Genomic DNA, 21,753 nt, shown 5'->3' on the forward strand with positions numbered 1-21,753 from the left:
AGAAATCTTTTACTGCACCATGATTAATTTTGTTAGATAAAACTACTGAAATACAACTGAAGGTAGAAATAAAAAGCATTTAAGTGCTCTACAGTCATGATTTACTCTTCAGAGATGCATTTAACGCTGTCTCTGGCAGAACAGCTTCATCCATTTTCCAAACATTCATTTGTTTATTTCAAGATTAGTCTCAGTTATAAACAGACATTAAATCACCTCCAAGCCCTAATACATTGTAATGAAGTATTGTAAACCATGTAGTATGTTGGTTTAAACAATGTAATCAGAAAGCAACAAAACCATTTTCTCCTGGTTCTTGCTGGCTCCCTGACTTCTGCCTGTTCAAAGAAAAGTTCTTTTTAGTCTGTAAATGTCAAGGTCACTCAGAGGTCAAGTTTGTGCTTTTGAGCCATGGTTCCTTTCAGGTTATTGGCTTTGTTTTATTACTGAAAGGAACCATCCATTTTGGCATATAGAGCAAAGAAGTCATGTAATCCTATTAAATACAAAACCAACATGTAGAAATAATGGTGAGGGTTTGACAATTGCACAAAAGCCCCCTTTTCCTGCCCACAGTTAAGCCTGCAATGAGTAATTAATGTCTTTCCACGAGCCTGTCTACAGTGGGAAAACTGCCTAACTAGTTTTCAAAACACTTGCTCAAAAACTGGCCGAGAGCCCCTTTTGGGCAAGCTGGCATCCTTCTACTGCCATGCTCAGGAATGGGAGGGGGACAGAGGCACCAACCTGTAGCATCTCAGAGGAGAACATGGCACAGAAGGAGACAGGCACAATCCTAAGGAGAGGATCCTTGGAAACAGAGAGGATTAATTAACAAAGAAGGAGGAAAGCATCTTTAGAGATTTAAGGATAAAAGGAGGTATTTTAAGTTATTAGAAAATAAACTTGATTTGTTGGCAGGAAAGAGAAGAAGTTGAAAGTGGATGTTAGAGCATGCAAGTTGAGATGTAAGTGGATCATTATGTACTAGGCACAAAAACTAAGACATAAAAAATTAACAACAAATAGCTCACTAATTTCCCTACAAAGAATATTTATGCATAGTGCATGGTCAGTAGAAGAAAAACTTAGGAAGAGGAAATAAGGTATAATCAGAGTTTAAAATGGAGAAAAGAAAGTGTAGAATGATTTAAATAAAACTGTCCTCAAAGTGGTATCTACATAGAGGTAATTGAGGCAAAACGCTGAGGATTTTCCTGGTTAGTTAGTTAGGATCAGATGGGTTTGCCAACACCAACTATTCTGCTTGTCACTTCTTTGAGGACAGTCAGCTACAGTGTGTGAAAACAACTGAAGGTTGCAGACCCCAGTTTTCATAAACAACATTCATAACACTATTTTCACATCCCTCAGACAAGCATATAGGTTATCACAACTTTAAAATCTCTGTCTGCTGGCAAGACAAAACATTACCATCCTAGAGTGTATGCAAACATAAGATCTGACTGGATCTATTACTAATAAAGAGAGATGAGCTGATTGAGAGTATAGATAACAATTGCAGATTAGATGAAAAACTGCATGAAGCATAGGCAGGAGCTGCAGAAATCAACCCCAAGACATACAATTGAATATAAAAAAACCATTACAGAAGTGGAAATGTGAAACTGAGAGATCTATATTACCCGGATTGTGAAACAAGACTTACAAAAGGCCAGACAATAAAAGTTTCTGGCCTATCATATTGCAAGGACAGATAGACAATAAAGATGCTAGGAGTTTAAGTGTGGAACTGGTCCAAGATCTTCAGATAGTCTTCTAATAAGAAGGGAAAAATGCTGGCACACCACCAGGGAAGGACCTCCACTCAGGACTGCTCCTTAAACACAGACTCAAGAGGTTTTTGGCAGACACTTCGGTGAGAACAGCCTCTAATGGTGCAGTCTTAAAACAAGTCTGGAAGAAGTCTCTCTAAACCCTGGTTTGCTTCTTGAGTTGAGCATAGTTTAAGAAGGCCACAAGTTCAGTATGAGTAATTAGGGCTCAATTTATTTTTTGCACTCCTCTGTTCCCAGAGCATCACTCAAGTAGTGTATGAAAAGTGAAATACAACCACAGCTCTTCATCTGGGGATTTCCTCAACTGATAGACAATCAGAGTAAAATTAGCTCCTTTGCCCCTGTCTGAGGTGCAGAGGAATTATCAGTGCCTCAATCTTCAGCTATTGGTAGCTGCTAGATTAGTCAGTCAACTGGCATAAGACTTATCCACAGAGTTGTGCTTGTCCTCCCAAGGGGGTTTAGAGGATGTGTTGCCATGATAAGAGGACACATAAGCTGTAAAATACATACCTAGAGAAACTCAAATGTATGCCTTGTTGTGGTTAGAATTTCTGTATAAAGTGAAATGGATTCTGCAGAACAACAGATCAACTAAAGCAAAAGTTGATTTGAGAAACCTCTTTTCCTTCCCCATATTTCTTCAAGCTTTTCTAGCAAGCTAGCAATGCTGTAGGTACTGCAGACTTAAAAGATGAGTGTTCTGGTCCCTAGGTTATCCAGTCATTATTGGTGGGTTCCCGGGGAGTTCTCAGATATGGGAGGACCAGCTCATATTACCCATGTCTAGAAGAAAACTTTGGAGACTTTTATAGGAAAATTCCACACTTTTGTGACCCAAAAGAAGGTCACTTCTTTTTCATCTCTGAAAAAAATCTCATGCCTAATTTGCACCGCTACCTCTTTTCTCAACAAAATAGACCTAAAAGTCCAAGAACTTTAGTCTCACAGACATAAGCTTGCAACACTAGCACTAGAGGAGATTGTTTTTAGGATCCTCTGTTTAATTTCCCAACTTCCATACTAATTTGGAGATTCACAAGCCATTTGAATATGATGGAGATAGTTTATTCTCTAGAAGCAAAACTGGTCCATCTGAAAGACTTCACGTGTTTACATATGCCTGGATTTGTCACGTGCTGCCCTTCAGCTGCTGCTGGCAAAACTCTCAGCTATGGAGCAAATTGGTTTTCCTCTACTATGAATTCTGTTAACCTGCTTTATAGGGGTTCCTTGCAGTTCCCTGTCTCACTGCAGATGTACAGTAACTTCACTGCATTTTCTGCTTTCTGTTTTTCTGTGCAGCTCTCACCTCCTCAAGTGTTTTGGGGCCACCAAATGAAAACAGTGACACAGAAATGTAAAGGAGCTTGTCTTCTACTGTAAGTGCATTCCTATCACTGTAGAATTTTGGAACAGTACAGCTTATTTCTATCTGATGATGTAAAGTGCCCTACATCACTATAAACAGAATATACTGTATAAATATTGGATATACAGTATGAGTCCAGCCATATGAGTTAATAGCATTTTAAAATCTTGACAGCTGTATTCCTACAGTTTAAATGCATATCTGCCCACTGTCTCATATATAAGAAACAAATAAGACACAGTGAGACCTTGAAGCAACTGGTATATATGACTATAAAAGACTTGTAAAAAAAAATTCAGATTACAGTTATGAATGGGAAAGTTCAGAGCAGAAGATGTGGATGAAGATTTTAAACTCCTTCAACAAAACCTACACAGGGGACCTTCAATTTTGAATTAAATCAACAAAATAATTTGCTTCTTCACTGAGGAATATGAAATAGAAAACAGAAATGGCTGAAAGTAGGGTGATGGGATGACAGGGACAGTTCTGATCATAGGTGACTGTCTGTGTTCTTCTATACAATATGCAGTGTGCTATTGCCAATATTGCATCCACTTTCAAAATTCTGAAAAAAGAATAAAACTTTAATCTTGATATCAGTTGCCAGTGTGGACTTAGACACATTGTGTGTTGCAATAGAGAACCACAGTGACTTAATCATACTTGTACTTAGATATTATCCTTCTGTTACAGAAAGTTATTTAGATTAACTGTAACTTGAAGTTAATATGCCAGGCTTCCTTCTACTCTCATCATGCATCTTTTCTATAACCTTTTATGTTTAAAAAACTTTTGATTGTAATCAGCTTCATTTTTCCTTCTGTACTCAAATGCACGATTTCTCTTCTTCAACAAACATATTAGAAGCTAATACAGCTCTCTGTACCAAGCCGTCCTAAAGCCTCTTTTTTACATACAAAGTTTACCACATAACAGATTTTTAAAGCCGAGCTAAAACAATTCAGAAAGATTGGTGAGTGCATTAATCAAAAGTAGTAGGAGACAGTACCTTAAATCTGTAATTTCACTGGGTTTCACTGGATTTCAAGTTGATGACACCTCTGTAAAGGCAGTTTTCATGAAATAGTGTAATTGAATTGAATCTTTGTCTGCAAACAGGACTATGTATTTCTTTCCAACAGTACAACAGCAGCAGATTTAGAGTAAGGTGTGCTTCTTCATACGTCAGATTTTTTCAGCTGTTACCACTGGGAGTACATGCATACAAAGCCAGTGGGATAAAGCTCCTTGTATGTCAGCCAAAGCTCCAAACATTCCAAATTGGGCATAAGATTTACTTGAACAATACTGGTCAGTCTTCAAGACATAACAAGGTGCAAAGACCTAGGAGAATATTTTTCATATTTTACCTCTGCAGCTACATTCCTGAATGATGCTGGACCACCTCTGTTCCCTGCTTTAACCATCTGTAAAATGGAGACAGTATTACTGGTCCCTGATTGTATTTCCAACTTAGATCCACAGTCAATGGTTTTAAAGTGCAGAATAGCTCAAACCACACCATCAACTTAAAATCTGGAAAATATTTTAAAAAATATTTTTCACTCATGTTAGTTTTATAAAGATACATCAGTTTTATATGTTTATGCACTCATAATTTACAAATGCATGTAATATAATTTATGTAATGTGTATATATTAAACAAATTTGTAAATTTACAAATACATATGTCAGTGTATTGTATAAAATAAAACATTTCCTCTTTTCTGGCATGTGAAAAAGCCACACAAACTGGAGCATTGCTCACTAAGACAAGATCCTGCAAGATGGCCCATGTCACTGTGTCTCTTGTGCACACATGTGTATGCCCAAAGATTATTGCTGACAGCATGATAGTATAAGCAACTCTTCCAAGAGGAATGGGAACTGGCACAAACCAAACAAAACAAGAATGTCTCTAGTTCTTTCTCCTCTCTAGGGCTCACATACAGTTGCAAAACACTAATAGTGTTACTGAAAAATAAAGTCTTTAAATCATCACTATTTCTCACTTGCCTATCTGTAATTTCTTTACCAAAATATTCCTAAACACTTTACATGATTTAATTTGCTGCAGGGCATCCATGTGAAGTGGCATTGTATCTGCTGTGTGCCCAGCTGCAGGGAGATGCAGAAAGATCGAAGCCATGTCCAACCAAGAGGTGCCAGGAGGATCCCTCATCCAGCAGCACCCGGCTCCACCAGCACTGGGCCAGAGCCCGGGGGCTCAGCAGCTACTGCAGGTTGTGCTGAAGGAGCAGCTCAATGACAGTGACTGACTTAGAGATGGGCAGCTCTAAGCTTTGCTAAAATGTTCCTGAGGTTGACGATAGAAAATAGTGCTTGTGGATTTCCAGAGCTGACTGCAGTGCAAACAGCTGTGCAGCTTCAGTTTTCCTTTTGTTTTTATCTGCTACCTGGACTGACCTTAGAGAGCATCTTATCTGTCAGATGAGATAGCAGCTGTGGCTTTGAGACAATTAGAGGCAATTTAAAGTCGTGTGGCTGTAAAACCCATTTTTGAGCACACAGTCCTGCCCCCTTTTCTATTGCTTGTCTGGCTGACTTGGTGAAGCTATCTATGGGAAAAAGTGACAGGACATTTCTACCAGCACTGGGAGGTGATCTGGCTCACTGGGGAAGTCGTGTCAACGTTAGATGCAAACAGGAGGCAAACCCATGTAGCTGGAGTCAGTAACTTGCATAAGGGATAGCAGGACCTTAGCCATCAAAATTCACTTTTGTTTTAGCATTCATGGAAAGATTCACAGCATCATTCAGGTTGTAATAGATCATTGAGTCCAACCATTAACCTAATACTACCAAATCCACCACTCTCCCTTAGCACCAAATCTTGCACATCTTTTAAATCCCTCCAGGGATGGTAACTCCAACCACTTCCATGAGCAACCTGTTCCAATGCTTGACTACACTTTCCATAAAGAAATTTCTCCTAATACCCATTCTAAACCTCTCTTGGTGCAACTTGAGGGCATTTCTTCTAGTTCCATTGCTTGTTAATTGAATAAAGAGACCATCCCCCACCCTGCTACAGACTCCTTTCCAGTAGTTTTGGGCAGCAGTGAGGTCTCCCTTGAGACTCCTTTTCTCCAGGCTAAACGACCCCAGTTCCCTCAGTTACTGCTCAAAACACTTGTGCTCCAGACCCTTCACCAGCTCTGTTGCCCTTCTCTGGACATGCTCCAGCACCTCAATTTTTTTCTTGTAGTGAGGGGCCCTGTGAGCAGGGCTTTCACTAGCAGTCTGAATGAAAGCAGCATGCTTCCATCCTCTCCCCTCCTTGGCACATTTCCTGCACCATTCCTTATGCTCTGCAATCAGCAAACCAATCTGGCTGAAAGAAAAAAAATTAAAAACTCTTACTTCCAGGATTAGTTTTCAAATGGCAGCAGCATGGTCTGAGATCATATTAGGCTGCCAGTGAAATACACTATTTTGCCTGATATCGGAAATTAAAGCAGCCACTTCACTGGACAAGAGGCAACTTGGACCAGCAAGGCTGGGCTGTTGCTCTTCTGACACAGGCCTGCTCCTCACCTGGGGGGTGGAAGTGGACAAAGGGAAGTACATGATAGCTGGCAGTAGCTGGGGTTCTGATGTATTTCTACTAAAAATTATTCAGCTCCATTTCAACCCTTGGCCATTTTTTCTAACTTGCAATGGATGCAGTCAGAAGTGACACTGAAGAGGGTAAGCTATTTTATCCTGGGAGCTCTCCATGTCCTGAGTCTCCTGGTGACAGGACCTAAGAGGGAGAAACACCATACCACAACGTACAGGAAAGGCAAGAGCAGCAAAGAAAGAGCAGGGTTGTTAACATTACCTTGAAACAAAGCAGAGGTAATGTTTCCAGGGACAACCTAGAATTATGCATTTGTTGTTCTCTGAGCAAGCCCGTTGTCAATAATAATGTATTTTTTGTGTGTGCTCAGGTTGTGGGAAGCTGTGTCTACTTCTCTTTTGATGCACAGAGAATGTTATCACAGAAAACACACGTTTGGTTTGTAAAACTATTCTACCAGTGTCACTCCTGTAGGACTCCAGTGTGTCTTATACTTCTAAAAGGAAAGAGACAAACGACTGACTAAATCCAAGAGATTAACATGATACTAACCTGATTTAGAAAGGAAAGAACCAGCAACTTCATGCTGGAAAACCCACAAATTGAAAAGAAAAATCAAGGTCAAGCATTTAACCATGGGGTGGATAAGTAATTACACCAAAACAACAGGTACCAAAGGGCAGATTTGTCATCTCTTGAAATTTCCATAATCGCTTTTTTTTTTTCTGGAAAATAAGGCCATAATCTCAATTACAAAAATAAAGTCCACATTATGTCGAATGTCACATTCTGAAACTGAACTTGCTTTTAAATTTAAATCTGTCAGTACAATTTATGGCTCAAAAGCTCCCCCTTGAAACAAATTTAAGCCTGTCATTAGTCTTGTTCAATGAACTCAGATAATTACGGTCTGATTTTTTTTTTTTTTTTAAGGATAACATCCACAATTCAAAATTCCACCTGGGAACAGGCATCTAAAACCAAGAAACTGAAACACCTGTATTTTGGCTGCTGTGACTTTGACCAGTAAGATACTTGCATAAATGTGATTTTTTTAAACGTGTCTGAAGTGGTTTTATTTTAATGACTCCAGTTGTTGAACAAAGGTATGTTGCCTCCTACCACAGATACAGCATTGTCTTTCTTGGAAAGCCTACAAATTCAAGGCAAAGCCTTCTAATAAAAACGAAGGCATTTGGGAAAATAATGACACAGCAATTCTGTGCCAGAAAGGAATGAACGAGGAGGATGATCAGAGACCTCTGTCACTTCTAAACTTCTGTGATGCTTTCATTTCTGAAACAGCCCCGCTTAGAAAAAAATGAAAATGCATCAATTGCTAACAAGACTCTGACAGAGTGATGGCAGTTCCTGTAAGACATTTGCTGCTTTTGTGCTGTTCCTAAGGGCTGGGGGGTTTCGGAGGCAGCAGAACACCGTGCCAACTTGCTGCAGGGCTCCCCTGGCCCTCCCCACGCCACGGCCCCCAGCTCCCCCTGTGCTGATGTCCCAGGGAGCTCACCAAAATGGCAGGAACTCAGCCCAGAGAGGGAATGGTGTTCTGGCTTGGAGAGCTGAGCTCGGCGGGCAGGGAAGAGAGGGCAAGGTCTCCCTCTTCTGACGGCAGCAAGGGGCAGCTGGGACCTCACCCTTGCTTGAAGGCTCCCAGCCCACCAACTCGCCAGGTGTCCCTGCCAAAGCCTTGTTGAACATCATGACAAGCCCATAGAATTATTCTGAGGTTGAATACTGTAAATCACAGTCTGATTATTTTATGCAAAAGTGGGAAGCTTGATACTCAAATCCTTAAAAGGTCAGAAGAAGGATCAGGAAAACTGAGAACACAAATTAAGGTTTTATGCTTTTGATGGAGACCAACTCATAACTGGCAGGATAAACACAAAGAATGCAGTCTGGCTGTAGCCAGCCCACACAATTTTATGGAAATGTTGTCCAGAGCTAAGAGTTTTGTGTAGCTAAACTTGTTATGGCAGAGTAAGATGGGTCCAATTTGTAGCATGTCAGAAGGCTTCTTGATAATCACAGAATATTCTGGGTTGGAAGGGACTCACAAGGATAATCAAGTCCAACTCCTAAGTGAACAACCCATACTGGAGGCAAAGACACAATGTTGGCCTTACTAGCGCCATGCTCTAACAAACTGAGCTAATGATTCTTTGTTCAAATTTAAATTAGACATTTGCTTCTATTTTGGGTTATACCAAAAACCCTTGTGTTTCAGGTAAATCAAATAATACCTAACTGATTCAACAGAGATTTGCTTGTATTGATTAATTGGGCAAGTAGAGATGCTGAGACAGACCTAGAAAGATTGTTAAATTCCATCGCTTATTTTCAGAGGTCATTTTGGAAATCACAAGTAATACAGGCTATTCTGGGTTCCAGACTAGACACAAAAAGCAAACAGAGGCAAAGCACATGTTGAGCTGTGGTTTTAATTCTATTTTCATCATAGTTTATATGACTTAGGACTCCAGCAAGCAAACAAGCCAACCATTGAATCCAAAACTCAGCATAGATTTTGCATAGCTCAGCACAGAGAACTTACAATATCTGAATGGTATTCTTCAGTTAAGTAAAAATAAAACTAGAAAATTAGTAGCTGGTGAAGAAGAAAACAAGCCTTTCTCACATTTGTGTATAGTTCAAAGAAATTTAATAGCCAAGAGGTGATATCATGCTTTTTCACTCTTGCTCTAATCTACACTGTAAATCAAAACAATTTCGTAAAAGGTTAAATTATTAAGAACAGTGGGCCGATGGAAGTGTCATGCAACCAGGAAACCAGGATGACCATAAAAAGAAAATGAGGCTGCTGGTAACCATTATAATGTAAGGCTGAATCACAAATGCTAACACCAAAGACCTTTTTCTGTTCCAGTTATAACCCTTGAGAGTTTTGCCTGTTGGGGTTTTTTCCCTCTTTGAAGGCAGAAGTAGGCCTATAACCATCCCCGTTTCAGTTTCTCTCTTCCCAGCGATGGTTTCTTACAGTCTGTCATTGTCTGTGAGCTTAAACAGAGCACTGCATAAGCTGTATGCATCACATATCTGTCCCCAAGATGTAAAATCCTTCCCTGCGAGGGAACATTTTGGTGCAGTCTAATGCAAATGCTGAGCCCGAGGGAAGAAGGACCGATGAGGTATTTAATCAAAATGTTTCAGTAGACTTAAAAAAAAAAAATAAAATCATTTAGGACGACCAATGGCAAAGATCAGTGACCACAGGAGCAAGTTCCTACATTGCTCGCTGTATTAGAGAATTAACTTCTAAATTAACCCAAAGCGGAGGAGCCGCCCTGGAGCCGGAGGCGGCCCCGGCAGGCGCAGCAGCCCTTCCCCGCTCAGGGCAGAGAGCTCCCGGGTGAGCGGGAGCCCGCCTTTACCGCGGCCACTTTCCCCCTCCGGCGCCCCGGGGCTGGGGGAGGCCGGGCCACAGCGCCCGGAGCCCCGGCACGGCTGCCCCGCTCCGCATGACACCCCGGCGCCGGGAGAGCACCCCAGCATCCCAGCCCCTCTGCGGCGGGACCCCTCGGCCCCGGGGCTGGCGCGGTGTCGTCCCCCGGCGCCGCCGCCCGGGCGGGAGCGGGAGCGGGAGCGGTGCCCGGCCCCACCGCCCTGCGGCATGCGGCGGGATCCCGCGGCAGCCCCTCGCCCGCACCCCGCCGGCCCGGCGGGAGCCGCTGACAGGTCGCCGCCAGTGGCCCCGGCACCTGCGCTGCGCTCACCGCCCTGAGAGGAGGGGCTGCCGGCCAGACCGCGGCGCGGCGGAGCGGGAGGGAGGGAGAGAGGGAGGGAGGCGGCGGCGGCGGCGCACGGCCGGCGGCGGGCGGGCCCCCGGGGGCGGCGGGCGCCCCTCGCCCCGCCGCGGGGCCGGGCGGCCGCGGCGCCACCGACACCTTACTTCCTGCTTCGCTACCCGGGGCCAGACCCATCGCGGCGGAGGGATCCCGCCGCCTCCCGCAGCCTCCTCCCCCTCCTGCTTCTGCTTTTCCCGGCTCCCTGCTGCAAGGAAATTATTTGACAGCGATTTGCTGACACTGGGGATTTTTTTCTTTTTCTTTTTTCTTTTTTTTTTTTTCTTTCTTTCTTTTTGCATCACGGACTCGGCAGCTCGGCGGGCGGGGGAGGCCGTGCCGGAGGTAAGTGCCGGTGCCCGGAGCCTCCCCCGGCGCGGGGCCCCCGCCCCGCTCCGCTCCATGTGCCGCCGCCGCCGGGGTGGGTGCCGGGCAGCGGGGCCGCGCTGGGCCGGGCCGGGGGAGTGCGTTTCCTGGCGGAGCGATATTTGTTTACAGGATGGGCGCCGTACTGTAAGTGAAGTAGGACCGAGCCCGGGGCAGCTCCGTAATAAATTAATATCGCGATTTGCTCCCGCTCGCCGACACCGCCACGAGCCCCGCGCCCGCCCCCCTCCCCCGCCCGCCTGCACTTGTTGCAGACTTCGCTCCAGGTAGGGGCAACGCTTCGCAAGTTTCGTTTTTGCAGGAGCCGGGGCTGCGCTGGAAGGAGAGGAGGGAAAAAAAAAAAAAAAAAAAAGGGGGGGGTGGTGGGGGAGGAGGGAGAAAAAAGTTTGCAGCTCGCAGTTGACTTTCGGTCTGCAGCGCCGAGGCCCTGCCGGCTGCCGCCGCCGCCTCCTGCCCGTCCGGGCGCGGGCGGGCGGGGGGCGCTGCCCGGTACCTGCCCGGGCCGGGCGGGCGGCGGGGCCGGCGCGGGGCGCCCCCACCGCGGCGCTGCTGCGAGTCCCGGGCGCCGCCGCGCCGTGCCGGGAGCAGAGGCGGGGAAGGGCGGCTCGGCGGGGCTCGCCGCGGAAGTTCTCCGAGCCGCGCTGCCCGTCACGGCCCCTGACACGAGTGGGCGACCCGAGCGCTGCTCCTCTCGTCCTTCGTCCCGCAGCGCGCTCGGTGCCGTCTCGGTATCAGTGCTGGGCGCGGAGCGGTCCCGGAGCTCTGCTGTGGAGCCCTTCCCGGGCGGCACCGCGTGGGGCGAGCTCGTTTCGGAGGAATGGGGATTTCTCTCTCCATTCCTGCGGGAGAGGAGCGCTCGGCAGGCTGGGCGCTGGCGGGGCGCTCCGGTTTTCTGGCCCGTCAAAATTACGGAGTGGTAAGGAACAAAAACTCTTAGCCAGGTATTTAAATACCGGAGAGGCGATTTGCAAGTGAAATTAATCGGCAGTTAACCAGTTAATAAATGGATTATGCCTATTCATCCTTCAGCTGACTTTACAGAGTGGTTTTCACGTCTGCCTGTCGACTAACCAGGCTTGACTGATCGAGATGTAAACCTAACCAGGTTATTGCTTTCATCCTGTAAAATCTGACCTGCACTTGCTTGTCCTTGCACATCAGTGCTGGTCCTCATTCAGATAGTTACAGGTGAGGTGCATACATGCTTACATACTGACATGATGGCAGCAAATTACATAGGATAACCCATAGCTTAAATATTTATGGAAAATATTGTATTTAACTGCATGATTAATGGTTTAAGCATGCAAGCACTGAGGGGGGAGTTTTATGCCGTTGGTAGCTACAATTTTACTGTGGGTATGGGAAGAGGAGAGAGTTCACCTGGCAGGGTTGGCCTGGCTGCTCGGCAGGGCCACTCTGCTGCCAGTACCCATCTTGCTTGGGCCTCTGTCTTGCAGTGCTACCTTGGGACCAGGGATGTGTCTGCTGCCCTCACTTAGGGTATAGTGTCATGATGAAGTGACCCATCATTACAATGTCAGTGTGTGCGTGAGTTGTTCCTGCATGTGGTACGTGCAGCTGTTGGCTGTCATCGCTTATCTGCTTCGCAGTCTTGGATGATCAGTTGGATCAGAATGGAGCCATTGCATTAATAAGGTGCATCTATCTAGAAGTAACCCATTTTGCTTTACTGTACACTGAAGTGATGGAATTTAATATGCCCTGGTTGGTATCTTACCTTTTTTCCAAGTGTTGTTCAAGGCACAAATACAACAATCGAAGGGCTCTATGTTCCATGCATGCTCTCTGCATGCATGCTGTGCAGCTTTGCATAAAACAAGTAAAGACTTTTTTTTTGAATTTAGATAAGTGATTTTTCATATGAAGAAAATGTGTTGTTTTTTTTTTCTACTGTAGAGGATACTCTGATAATCTTTGGAAAAATTAAAGGCTTTAGTATAGCCTACTCAAAAAGTTTTGGTGCAAATGAACACTCTAGAGCAATCTGTTCTACTATTGATGAGCAGCTTGTGTTTCTGAAGTTGGAGACCTCAGTGAGGACCTGAGCAGCATGTGGTGTAGTGGTCAAACCTGCGTATCTTGAAAAGCCAAAAAAACTCAAGTACAAGTCATGCACTTCACTGTGAAACTTGGCCTGAGTGTGACCTGGAGAACTGGTCTTTTGATGATATGATAACACTGGAGCTTTATCATGCTGTTGTGTCAGTGTATGTTCTGCTGTTGGCATCCCTTCCTGGGAAAGAGGGATGAGGCCACAGGTAGCTAGGCAGGCATCCTGCCTCCAGTATTTTGTATCACGGGCCAACATGAATGTAAATAAACCACAGCATGACTAACCTCTCTACCTAACATTGACTCATGTTGTATTTTGATAGACTGAAAAAGTCTCCATGCCTAAGCCATTTCATTTTCTCAACCTGTATCTTAATAATAATGATCTGCCTATTGCAAATATTCCGGGATTCATTAAGACCATAAAGCGAGTCCTTGTTTTAGGTTTGTTTTGCTTCTGGGTAGTGCTCAACTAGCCTAGATAGAAAAAAGGAATTCCTAGATTTTAAACTCAAAATTCTGTTACTTTTCTTCTTTTGGCCATTTTAATTCTTCAGGTGATACAGTGAGGCTTGCAATTATAAACTGGACTCATAACTTGGCATCTGGCAGGGAATGTGAGAAAAGTATAAGAAGATCAGGTCTGTAAAGTACTGTAGGTTTCCTAAAACAGTAAGTTAATATTTTGCTGTGAATATTTTCATCTTATTTTTTTTGTTTGTTCCAATCAAGTGGGGAATATATCACCTAAAAACTTACTCAGCCAAGTGTTTGAGAAGGCCCTTCTCTCCTTTTGCCAATACTGTAATGGAACAGTTTAAAAAAGAAGGGCCCTATGTTGTGCCTCCTTAATATGTCATAATAACTGTGAGATAAGGCAGTTTCATTTCAGCTTCCTTAGAAATATGTGTTTGTTTTTTGGTTTTTTAAAAAGCAGTGTTTGACAGACACAAAGTAATGGTTGATGTGGAAACAATTTGTTTCCTCTCCTTGCGTTCTTTTGAGAGCTGCATAGCTCCAATAAAAAATTATCATCAGAACTACAATTTTTCCTGTCCCTGAAATTAACGGATCCTTTGCCTGCCTTCCACTTGAGAGAAGTAGGCAAAAGCATCTTCAAGTGCACGTAGGAATTCTGCCTGGAGTAGCTGCCACACCCGTGGTTATTTAGGTAAGGTGAGGAGCACAAGTGGTGTCTCTGACTTCCATGGCACTGCTTACAAGGGTAGAGTTACCATCTGTGTAAGTGGGGAGGGACTAGGGGGCTGCATTCAAAACTGAAGGAGAAGGAAGGCAGCAAATTCCATACATTTTGCTGTATGTGAAGTTACAAGACCTTAACTTGTCCATCTCTAAGAAACCTATTACTGTAATCAGTTGCAGGGCTGTGAGGGGAAATTGGGCCTTCTAAGATAAAGACTAAAATAGCACATTCAAATATATTTTAAGAAAGGCAACTCTTCCTTCAAAGAGTAGGTCTGAACCTGGTTCAAAGAACAGTAGCAACAATCTCATTGGGTTTTTTTTTTGTCTTTAGCAACTATTTGCTTGAAACCAAACAGATTTAAGAGATTCACTGAAATTACTTTTGAGCAGCATGCGTTTAGGCACCAAGTTAACTATGGAGCTTGTGGGAGTATCTCCTGTTAGATCTGAAATGCTGAGAATGGGCTCTTGCACCATCATCTCCTTGCTGCTGCCACTGTATGTCCAGGCTGGCCAGGAGGACAAAGTTGGCCAGCAGCTCATATTGACACTGGTTCTTGATGTTGGTTTCTGTGAGCACAAGGGATAGTGTTTTGATAAAAATTTCTTTTCTCTCTTTCTGGCTTGCCTGTGTCACTTCATGATGGTGGGGATGTGGGCTCACCTGGACCTGCTCAAAACAGCAGCAGAAAAAAAAACCCAAACCATTGATTTGTGTGGGGAAAAACTGGAAAATGTGCTCAGGCTACAACCTGCTGCCACAGAAACTTGAAGGAAAATACATAATTTATGTTACTTTGTTCTTGAGAGGATGATGATTTGGGGAACCCAGGACATACTCTTAAATATATGGCCTATTACTGTGTAATAGTGTTTGATTTTTTTTTTTTTTTTTTTTTAAGCTTAAACTCTTTGCACTAGAGTGGGGGTTTTGAAGGGTTTTGGAGTAGTCCTAGAGCGTTAGGTATATTTTGAGGCTCTGAGTGAAATGAGTCCTGTGGTTTCAGCTTACTCTGTAACAAAGAGTAATGTGTCGCACACAAACAGCCCACCTAAGTTTTCATAGTTGACTGATGATTTGCTCTGGAAAGACCCAAAATCCTGATATGAGGCAGATTCAAAAGGTAGTTGATTTTTTTTTTTTAAATCTTCATTTTAGTTTGTCATTCTCCAGTTTACAATTTAAATTTTGTTAGAATTTCGGACAAATTGCTTCTCTTCGGCTTCCTTTGCTCAGGTGGGCTCTTGTCACTTCCCAGGCACACGGTGACAAGTGCTGAGTTTCCATACCCCACCAATGTCGCAAGCAGCCATCCTGGGTCTTGTCACAGATTTTCTCCTGTCTGTTTAGTTCAGCAAGAAAATGGTTTCTGTCTTTCCCCTCCCTCCCCTCATCAACTGCTCATGGTAAGATTTTTTTATAGAGCCCGCATTGTGATATGTCCTTGAAGTGCAGAGCTGCAAGATTTTGTTTTCATTTGCCATTTTTTTCTCTTCATGTTTAAAGTTCATTGCAACTATAGCAAAACAAGATTGTTGTAGATGGTCTTTTCTAATCCCCCCTCTGCCCCCCCCCTTGTCAAAAACATCATGTTCAGTAAAATGCAAAAAACTCAGATTTAGGTACTAAAACTTACTCCAGCTAGCACTGGAGTGTAAAGAGGATTGGGAAGGATTGCCCCAGCAAAATAGGTAGGTGTAAGTTAAATGTTAAATTATCAGCACCTCCTTTTTAAAGGATCCCTGATGGTGAGGTTTTTGTTCACACCATCTGGCTAGAACAAGGCTTACCAGGACTTCTAAAGGACAAGGGCCATTTGAGGTGCAGAATTTATATCAGGTACTTTCTTTTTAAGTGAATGTCAAATTCTAAATAATTTCAGCGTCAGACTGTGCAAAAAAAAGTACCCAACGCTGTGAAGCAAGTTTAAAACTTGAGAATGGCTGAAATCTTCTGTCTTAAAAAAAAAAAAAAATTGTCTTTGTTCTCCAGTCCCTTCTCTCTTCTTCTCTCCTTCTCCCCCGCCCCCCAATTTTCATTGATGGGGAAGTTTCATTTCCTTTATTTATATATTTTTAGTGTATGTGTGTTTGGGGGGGCATGAGGGTGGATAGGAAGGAAGTCTGTGCTCTAGTTTTTATATTTAAAACTAAAAAATAGCAAATGCTGGTCTGTTTAGAAATTATTTTAAATACATTTTCTCTAGTGAACCAAAAATTCTGCTGGTGAATACTGAATATTATTAGGGCATTGAGGGGTTTTGCAACACTTCTGTGTGGGTGAGGGTCCTGTCTGAGTTCCAGTTGTACTAGCAGGGAAGTGTTTTTCCCAGTACTGTCATGTTTCACATGCCAAATCAGAACTAGAAGTGCATTTTCCTGGAAGGATCTCTATTTACACTTGGAGGGTTATGCCAATTACAGCTACATTAGCCTTTTAAAAAAATTTTTAATTCCACACTTGACCTACATAGTAACTTCTTTCATTTTCTTAACAGAGCACCCACTACAATCCTGGAATGTCAGTAAGGTGAACCTGCTGTCCTGTGGCTCTAATGCATATGGGTGCTCTTGCAAGAGTATGATCCTAAGTGGGTCCTCGTGTAATGAATGCTGCTAGAGCTTTGCATAATTTGAAATAGCCCTCTGTTCTCCAGGCAGAATTGAATACAGTTTACTGGGGACTAGGAAATATGTTATGAAGTATGTTGTCCATATGTAATAATATTTTTTTCCCTCAAGAGATCCCATGTACTTTAATTCTGAATACAGTTTTTAAATACTGCAGGTTAGGAAACACTGCATTGCAATTCTGTGAACGTTTGGAGACATAAGATGAGGTGGTTTTACACATTTTGATCAGAGACTGAAAGTTATTTACTCTTTTGGACAGTGCAGTGGTTCATGAAGAAGGAGGAGGTAAATGGGGCTTCTTTGGCAAATGCCTGTAGGTGCTGGGTGTTGGAGCAGGAGTGCAGCTGGCATTGCTGCCTCTTGGACTTGTACCACCAGTGCTTCATTCTTCTGCTACTTTGCTTTCTCTTTCTGCTGGTGGAGAAGATGTCCTCATGGAAGATCTTGTTTGTACCAGAAAAAAACAACCGTGACTAGTAAATAGTACTGTTGGTATTTTGTAAGCAGATTTGCTACCTATTTGCTCCTTATGTGATGTTAAAATTAGCATTGTTAGCAACAGTAGTAGTGTATTAAATAAAATCGTGGATGCTCATCAGACTTTACATGATTCACATGTAGGAATACTTGGAAGACCCTACATAGGTAAACTGGGCTTTCTTTTCCCGAAAATGTAGACTTCCAAAGCCCTGAAATATTTAGGATATTGACTTAAAGTTTTGTCAACATCGTCTCAACAGCTTCTTTTTTGGTCTGCCTCTTTTATATTTTGTTTTATCCTGAGCATGGAAGCTGGACTTACCTTGCAGAGAGGTGATGGTGTTTGAGTTGGCCCCTTGCTGCTTTCAGCAAGGAGAGGGCTGCACGTTGCACTCTTTTGAGGGGATAAAAGCATCTTTAATGACTCCTAGGCCACAGTGGGCCTTGAAATAACCCTGTGGCCATTACCAAAGCTGAGCTGGGGTCTGTAGTCACCTGAACCACGAGTACACGCCACGTATAGCTCAATGCTGAACGCAGGAGTTTTGTTGCTGCTTGTGTCCCTAGTATATTTGGAGGGAAATGTGTGGAAGCAGTTCAGATGTTAACTCATTGGCATGATTTTGGGTTTTTTTTTGTTACCTTTCAACAGCTTATATTTAGTGTTGCAGAGGAACCCTTATGTATCTTGGTGAAACAGAAGAAATGCTTCATGTTCATCCACACTGAGTAGTGCAGCTTTCCAAGAGCACTGATGCTTTGGCCTGCCACGCAGTTCCAATTGAAGCAAAGGTCTCCCATGTGGTTGCTTGCATGTGTCCTCCTATCTCTATTTTGTATCTGCAATTTCAGTATATGCTTCCAGAATGATTTTTTTATTCATTTCCAATCATTCTTCAAAGATAACTGGCAAAAAACATCAGGCTGGTTGTGATTTTACAGCAGTAGAAGGTAGACCACTTTGATCTTGTTAAATTAATTTTCTTCATGTGTGGGCTGAGTGTGTAGTGAGCTGATTTAGTTTTTATCGATCACTGTAAAAATGTGAATTCAGCATCAGAGCAATGATAATAAACAAGTACTTGCAGTGATATTCAAAAGAGTTTCTGGCAAAAATAAGGCAGAAAACCATCTCAGAGACTGACATGCTTTAGTGGTGAGATGCTGAACCAGGATACTTTATTTGAAAGGGTTGAGTAAAGCTGTTTGAAGTTCTAACTCTCTCTGGCAGCACACTTGCCGTGAACAGGAGCATGCCAAACGAGGCAAGATGCAGTCTTTTCATGGAGGCATTTGAGTGTCAGAAATGGCATTCTTGCCTCTGTCTGGAAGGGCTTTCAGCCCCCTGATCACGCCAAGGTAACACAAGTTGTAGGAACTAAGTGTCTGCTTTGTTAGAAGGTGTCTCTGAGCACAAGCAGTGGGGCATTAATGACCTTTCTGTCCCCATCTGCAGGAATGCCCTGCAAACCATCGCCATGTGTTTCCGTAAGTCTGCATGGCAAAGCATCAGGTACCGAGTGGGGGAGTGGAGAGAGGTTTCTAAATTAGCAGGCAATTTATGTCTGGAGAAGTGAGATTCATATTCATAACTACATTAAACACTTATTTCTGAATATGGTAGGAGCATATCTCCATTTAAGGTGGCAGTAATTCCTCTAAGCCAAAATATTTGCAGAAGTATGGGCAGGCAAATGCTCCCTCATTCTTCCATTGATGCTGTGTTTCCAAGACTTGAAGAGGTTTCTTAGTTGTGATGGTGAACAGTGATTCTCTGTATTTTTTTTTTTTTTTGGTCTGTTAAGCTTGTTTTATGCTGTCAGAGTTCAGTAAATTGGTATGTGAGCAGCATGGATCACAATGAAAAAGTATTGCTGCTGTATGTATGAGATTGATAACATTGGAAAAATGAGAGGCAAAATTTTTTTAAAGTGAGAAAAAGGTTTTTTTTTAGGACTATGAAATTTTGTAAGAGATGGTTTATAATTAACTTTAATACTTTTCTAAAGTTACTGCTATTATAATGAAAGAGAATGAATAAGAGAATATGCCTTGCAGGTAAAACGAAAAAGATTTCGCCGTTTATATACTTGAAAACCAAAGATGCATTGCAGAGGATGAATTTTACTGCTTCTATATTGCTTGTAGTAAAAAGTTGGTCTTTGAAGTTGAAAACAGCTTTAGATTTAAAGAAATAATACACCTGAAAAGGGAGGTTCACAGAAAAAAAGACATTGGATTAAGTACTGTTTTGTTAATGAAAAGAATGTAAGTTAAGCCAAATGTGGTTGCCTGCATAGTAAGGTAGTGCTTACCATGAGTGGGAATGATAAAATAAAGTCTTAGCAGACTTTTATTTCAACGATTTCCAACTTTCAGAAGTTTTAATCTGGACGTTACATGCACATACATAAACGATAGACCAATACCACAGAATTACTCTAATTTATGAAAGGAGCTGTACTTTGATGCTGGAAGTCTGTCAGCATACAGTCCCTAGGCTAACTGCTTGATCGTTAGTTAAAGTAGGGGTTCATTAAAATAACATGGGCTTATCTGGTTTTAAAGGCCACCTCTCAGCCAGTAGGCGATGGTCCAAAATGAATAAGGTTGCAGTGCAGACGTTATATGGCAATGGCACATAGATTACTACGTAAAGCTGGCTGATGGGAAGGCTTCCGTCGGACTGCGTGCTCAGTATTGGACCAGATTTTTCAATTTTTAGTCATCTGTAGCAATGACTAGCAACTGTTGTTATAGTTGGTTGAACTACCCGTGTGACTGTTTGAAAGAAGGTGCAAGGTTGGGTCTGCATATAAGTGATGGCAGCTCCTTGTAATTATTTTTCTCTGTAATAATTGTATTCCTCTAGTTGAAGTATCATAATTACAAAGTGGATGATGGGCTTCAGTTATGTAAGGAAAATCCTTGCATTTAAGCCCTGGTCTATCCTTTGCATAAACAGCTCCTTCTTTTTTTTTTTTTAGGAAGAACTTTTACTTTCAGGTTATTTCTGGAAAATCCATACTGCTAATTATGTAAATTGCACGAAACAAAAAAAGAGAACAAAGGAGTGGGGCATCTTATTTTAGGCTTCAGCAAATGCAAAGTCATACGTGGCCACTACAGCTATGTAGACTATGTACCTGCATGGTTCTGCTACTGCTTTTGTTACCAGTAAAACTTAAACTGGGCATTTCTCTTTGTACGTTGGATTGCCAAATGTGGGAACCGGGAAGTTTTTCCAGTAGCAGGGTCAGCTTGTGCATCCTGGAGAGTGCCTCCCTGCAGGGCTCCTTCCTTGCATACACAGAAGTTTCTTGCTGAAAGCAAATGTAGGCCTTTCTTTTTTTGGTCTGTTTGTTTGCATGCTGTTGTGTAGGCAAGCGTTCATTTTCTTAGGGCAATCCTCTACAAGAGCAGCAAGTTTTTGTACCTGCACCTTTCGCCTTTTCTGGCAGTAAGAAGTCCTCCTTGAATGGAGGAACGACAGATTTCACACCTGCCTGCAGATCAGAGAGAGAGGAGAATGGAAGAAGTGGTGTTTGAGTGAATGAACAAACTTTCAGGCTGACTCAGTGATACATGTACAGGATTAGTCACCACCTTACAGTAAATCTGTGTGGTGCTCGCCGGGGATGTGTCTCTATGGAGCTGTGCTCAGCAAGCTTTGTACGCTGAGAATGCAGGTAAATGTTATTTCCACAGTATTTTCCCAGTGAACAACAACAACAAAACGCAGTGAAACTCAAAGGCTTGTAAATTACTAAGCTAAAGGCAAAAAAAATCTTTCGCCTATCTCATGGTGCTGCTATCTTCATCTGTGAAACTAGTAGGAAAATGAATAAATTATGCAACGACCTCTTTTTTACTATTTAGAAACCTGTGCTTACATGTTATTAGTACTGTTCTACCCTGTTCTGTGAGGGTTGGTTTTATCTCGGGTTGTTTTTCTTTTAGTAGGTAGGTTTCAAGCTGCATTTGTGTAAAACACCAATTTACATGATGGCAACAGAATAACAATTACAGGGAAGGATATTCATCTGTTGAAAACACTATTTTCATTTGCCAAACAGAAATTTAAGGAAAATTACCCTCCAGGTTGAATTTTCTTATAAATGTTCTCAAGTTCTGAAATTATTTACTGGCATAATAGGTAAGCACAGCACTTACAGGAGAGTTCCTATTAAGAAGTTACTTTTTGGGGGGAGAAAGAGGGGGAGTTCATTTAAAGAAAGTAATTATTTTTTAAAACGGTAAAATTATTCTACAGCATTTCCTGAGTTACCCAAATTCAGTAAGCTTATTATTTTTTGTACTTTCATATTGTTCTTTCAGCAGTTTCTTCTGTTTGGATGAAGCTTTTTTTTTGTTTGTTTGTTTTTTCTTTTTTT

The 21,753-nt window shown here is 42.5% G+C and overlaps 1 protein-coding gene across 8 annotated transcripts in view; it reads left to right on the top strand.

Annotated features, from left to right (window-relative positions):
• The first annotated feature begins 10,782 nt into the window (after positions 1 to 10,782).
• Positions 10,783 to 21,753, top strand: part of TRERF1 (transcriptional regulating factor 1) — a 98,740-nt gene continuing 87,769 nt past the window's right edge. For 6 of the 8 annotated variants that reach the window (XM_030269051.4, XM_030269053.4, XM_030269044.4 and 3 more), the window contains exon 1: positions 10,783 to 10,921. The gene's annotated coding sequence lies outside the window, so the exon portion shown is untranslated. Of the gene's footprint in view, positions 10,922 to 11,091; positions 11,230 to 11,759; positions 11,880 to 21,753 lie in introns of those variants that run through there. The other 2 variants (XM_030269045.4, XM_072927526.1) reach the window with 2 other exon arrangements.

Source organism: Taeniopygia guttata, chromosome 3 (assembly GCF_048771995.1).
Source record: "Taeniopygia guttata chromosome 3, bTaeGut7.mat, whole genome shotgun sequence".
NCBI classification, from domain to species: Eukaryota; Metazoa; Chordata; class Aves; order Passeriformes; family Estrildidae; genus Taeniopygia; species Taeniopygia guttata.